The sequence below is a fragment of the Octodon degus genome, unplaced genomic scaffold (assembly GCF_000260255.1).
Source record: "Octodon degus isolate 3935 unplaced genomic scaffold, OctDeg1.0 scaffold00031, whole genome shotgun sequence".
Taxonomy (NCBI): Eukaryota; Metazoa; Chordata; class Mammalia; order Rodentia; family Octodontidae; genus Octodon; species Octodon degus.
Genome location: NW_004524607.1, coordinates 1048412 through 1053309, shown reverse-complemented (window position 1 = coordinate 1053309; position 4898 = coordinate 1048412). Strand labels below are relative to the sequence as shown.

The 4898-nt window shown below is 49.9% G+C and overlaps 1 pseudogene; it reads right to left on the bottom strand.

Moving 5' to 3' along the window:
* Positions 1-911: 911 nt before the first annotated feature.
* On the bottom strand, positions 912-1169 carry LOC101560299 (annotated as a pseudogene).
* Between the last annotated feature and the right edge of the window lie 3729 nt (positions 1170-4898).

Here is a 4898-nt window from a genome sequence, read left to right as displayed (position 1 = left end):
TGGGGCCTCTGCACAGCCAGCAGAAGAGCTCGCTCTTAGGATTCCTGCATCCTTCCACTTTCATTACAGTTGTGTACAAGCCACTGATCCTTCTAGATTCCCAGGCTAGAACAAGGAAGCTGGGGGTTCTACTCTTACACAAAACCGTGACAGAGGCAGGAATTACACAGTGGTCATCTTCATGAAGAGGGCGTGGACGTGGAGGGCCAAGTGCTGCTGGAGCCCAGCCCAGCCTTCTCCCCAAGGCTTTGTGATGGGCCAGGCTCTACCATAGACACAGGCCACGCTACAAGGCAGAAGAGTGACCACCTCTGCCCTCATGGAACTTAGATTCTAGCTGGGAAGTACAGACAATAAATGCAAGCTGAAAAGAAAGCAATCAGCACAAAACACAAAACAGAGATGAGATGGTGGAGATGATTTGGAATGGGAGAACCCAGAAGACGGCATCGTAACCTTGGAGGAAACCGGAGCCTGCATCCTGTGCTGTGAGAGAAATAGAAAGCACGGAGCTCTGAGACTGCTGTGTGCTGTTTGAGGGGGAGCAGGAAGGAAGGATGTATAAGCCAAGGGTGAGGCTGCTGTGGGAACTTCCTGTGAGCTAGAAGGAAAGTGGCTGAAGCGCTGGGTGTCTGCGAGATGGGCAAAGATTTGACAGGATTGTTCTGTCTACTGCGTAAAGAGCACCCAGGTGAAGACGGGACCAGAGAAGAGAGCTCCGGGTGGTTGCAGGGGTGATGGTGGTAGCAAGAAATAGCTGGATTGGGGCAAAGAAGGAAGGTAGAACCAATAGAAGTTGCTGCAGGATGACCACAAATTGTAAGAAATACGGCAAAAATAAAATACCAAGGTCTTTGAACCTGTTTTCTTTTTTTACATTCTGACTATTTATTTGTAACAGAAGTTCCACATCCACAACTCTCTCCACTCAAAAGTTCTTTGAGACGATGCCATCAGCCTTGGTCAATCTTAGAATGGAGTCATCTGATTCACCCATCCTTCGAATAGCCCCGCAGATCGCGTAGGTTTTAAACTGGCCATTAAACCTGCATGTGACCTTGTTGACCTCGGCCACATTCATCTGGGTGGATGCGTGGTCCTTCGCACCAATAATGCGGTTGCTGGTGGAGCACTTTCAAGACCATGAACTCCCTGGTGTTGTTCTGCATCATACGGCTCCGCCTCTTGCCTCCACAGGATGAGTGCAAGCAAAGAAAGATTTAAGCCTGTTTTCTAAGCAGTGTAACTTCTGTCGTATCTGGTGGCCTGCGCTCTCAGTCTGTCCTCACAGCCCTGAGTACGAATTCTGCAGACAGGGACACAGGGCCCAGAGGTTTACATACGGGCACCAACAAGTAGCTATTACCATCCATCAACGTACATCCAACACTGCTACTCTTCTTGCTGTTAGCTGTAAGCTTCAGGGACAATTCAGATAAAACACAACCTCAGCCAGGCTGCAGACTTTCATCTCTGTGTGGTGCCAGTGGGGGTTGCTACCTCTCTGCGAACCACAATAAACTGCTGCTAAAAGAAGGAAAGGCCCCCTACAAGGCACTGATTTAGAAGACAAGGGACCACCTAGGTCTTTGAAGAATTTTAAACATCATGGAATCACCCAGAAGGATGGAACTTCAGTCACAGATAACAGCAGTTTCACACCCAGGACCCCTGGCTGCTTGGGGGTGGTGGAGAGCTGCCAAGGACTCCAGAAGGGTCAGGAAGCTTCTGCCCTGAAGCAAAAGGGGTGGGAAGGCCTTTGCCATCTAAACAGGATTGCAGCAGGGGTAGAGGCTGTCAGCTAGAGTGAGTGGTGGGATGGTGGCGGTGGCAGTGGTGAAGGGCCCAAAGAATGCCACTGGAATCAGCCATGCAGTCCATGGAGAACAGCCACAAGTGTCCACCAGTTTACCAAAAAGTGAGACCTTGGTGTCAGGGACCAGGAACACACATAGGACCCTCCCAGAAGAAGAAGAAGAAAAAAAAATGATATTCTTTCTGGTAACTATTACTACTCAATAGTCTACCTCAAGATGTGTAGCATAGAACCACCAACATATTGTGCTCCTGTATTCTACGGGGAGGGTTTGCACTGAGGATTAAACCCAGGGCCTTCACACTGAGCTATATCCCAGTTCTTTTCCAATTTTTAATTTTGAGTAGGATTTTTTTTTTGCTGGCTCAGGCTGCCTTAAATGCAGGTCTGGGGATTGAACTGTGGTCCCCTGCACCTGACTGGGTTTGCCAGAGCAAGCAGTTAAACAACTGAGCTAATCTGCAAGCCCCCCTTAATTTTTAATTTTGAGACAAAGTCTCTCTTTACAGTCCAGACTGTATTCCAACTTGCAATGCTTTTGCCTCGTCCTCCTGGAGTGCTGAGGTTACAGGTGTGTGCCTCTATGCCAGGCTTGTGTTGGGGATTTGGGCAGGACTGGATGGCATAGCTCATCTCTGTCTTACCTTCTCCCTATCTCCTGTCCTCTGCTAGGCAGGCACAGATATAGACAGTGTGTATCTTGCCAGCTGGGCTACAGAGTCATCTGGAAAGTCTCTCTTGCCTTGCAGCTGGTGGAAGCTTTGGGTCTGATCCTTGCTTGGGACTGTTGGCCAGAATGCAGGGCCTATGCAGGCAGATTGGGCTTCCTTACAGCATGGCAGCCTATGGCAGCTGGACTTCTTTATAGACATTCAGGGCTGTGCAGATGAGTCTCGGCAAACAAGATGGCAGCTGCATTGCCTTTGTGACCCAGCCTCTGAAACTCATGCAGTCACCTGTACCAGCACTGGTTCAAGCCAGGGATAACATGGGGATCCCCCGCCCATGGGCCCCAGAGTCTTCAAGTCTGCATTCACCACTGCACAGGAGAACAATACTCTGCCTCAGGGGAGTTCAGATTAGATCCATACCTGGGAGGAAAGGGAGGGGGCTGGGGACAGAGCTGCCCCTGGGAAATGTTGCGCATGCCTGCCTCTGCTCTCTCTTCCCCTTACCCATCCCCAAGATCCCATGGTTCTGCCCTCCTGAAGTAAGGTCTTGGGAGCCTATTCTTCCTGCAGGTCCATCAGAGTCCACACCTCATTCTCTTGTTCCTCTGGGGCTGAGCAGCAGTGTGGTCCCCCTTGGTAGTGGTTGGTATCTGTGCTACCCCAGCCTGAGCCCTGACTCCACCTGGCCCTCTGTGTGCAGCTGGGGCGACCCATCTGCACCTTCCTTTCCTGTGGAAGTTTCCTATAGAAATCTTGTAAAGATTAAATGGAGTGAAGCTTGGAAAAAAAAAAAAAAAACACTTGGGAAACTTAGACTTATTATAAGCCCTTCTAATAAAATTCACTTTTGTTTTCTTTGACCACCTTCCTCTTCCTCTTTGCTCACGTGGCTCAGGCTGTATTTACTTCATGGCCGGCATCTCCCTGGCCCTGTGGCTCCCATCTCTCTGTGCATGCAGCCCTCATCTCCATTGCCACTGCCCCCATAACTCCTTTGTCATCCTACTAACCATGCAAAACTCTCTTCAGACTTGCTCTCCTAGTCCCTCACCCCTTCCTCAGTTTCCCACTCTCCACATATTCACTGCCTGCAGCTTCTGTGAGGAGAGTTGCTTAGGGGAGCAGACGCTCATCAGGGGGTGGGGGCTGCCTGGCCTGAGGTTGGGTAAGCAAGTCTGGAGCCTGGCTCCAGCCCCCTGGGGGAAGCTGATACCAGCACAATTCCAGGCTTTGTAATGAGGAGGCCAGTGTAGTCAGGCTGTGGGAGCCTGGGGTTTTCTTATCTAAGACAGGCTGAGTAGTAGTCATCCTCTTCAGGGAAGAAAGCCTTAAAACATTCTCATCACCCCTGAAATGAGCTAGGACTTAAGTGATGGATCCCCACCCTCTGCGTGATCACTGCCCAAATACCCGGGACAGCCACAAACACCACCTTGTTCTCTGCGGCCCAGCGCAACCCCCACCCTTCCCCCTCCAGTTAGTTACCTTCCTCTTTGTTTTATGGAAGAAGTTATTTGCCCAGAAAGGAATCTGAATTGTAGCCCAGTGTTTACATTCCTTAGACAGGGCCCACCACCAAGAGTCTTAGCCCTGGAAAAGCTTGACTGGAAAGTTGAATGGGCTTCTTTCCTCCAGTTTTCCTGAGGGGGACATGGGGTCTGAGAGGGCATCTTTTTCTCTTAGTGTCTAGATCTGTGTTGGTTCCTCCAGGGACACTTTCAAGAAGTGCTTGATAAGCATTTACTCTGTGCCTGGCAAGGTGATCCATCCTGACAGAATGAGGTAAATCAGACAGGATTCTGATTCGCTCCCTGTGGGCTTTGGGAGTGGAGAATAGATGGCCATGTAGGAGTGTCCTCGCGGCACAGTGCTGTGGAGTCAGGGACTGAGGCCACAGAGGCAGATCCCAGGGCAGGAGATAACAATAGGGAATGGGCTCTGGGTGGTTGGGAAAGGATTAGCGAATATTTCTGGGCAAAGGGGCTACAAAGGCAGGGGTGTGAGGGTGCTGTAGGGACATGAAACTCCAAACCTGAATGAATTCTAGGAACAACAGAGGTAAAGAGCAGGATACATTTACTGAGGGAAATGAAGCTTGTGTCCAAGAGAGGGACAGAAGGGGACCTGAGTAGGTTTCCGAGGAACCTGTTTTTTCCAAGAGCTTTTATAGAGTGAAACCAAGAAATGAAACAGGTCTAAGGTGGAAAACACGGGAACTGGCACATGAGGTGGGACAAAACTATGGTCTACCAATAAGGTTTCAAGCACAATTGATCAGGTAATATTGATTAAATCCAGAACCAAATAGGGAAGCCAGTCCCCTAGCAGGTGGGTATGAACATAGAATAGGGGCATATTCTATAGGGGCTTGGATTCCTGACTCTCCCTGGCTTCCCCAAGGTGATAGAGAC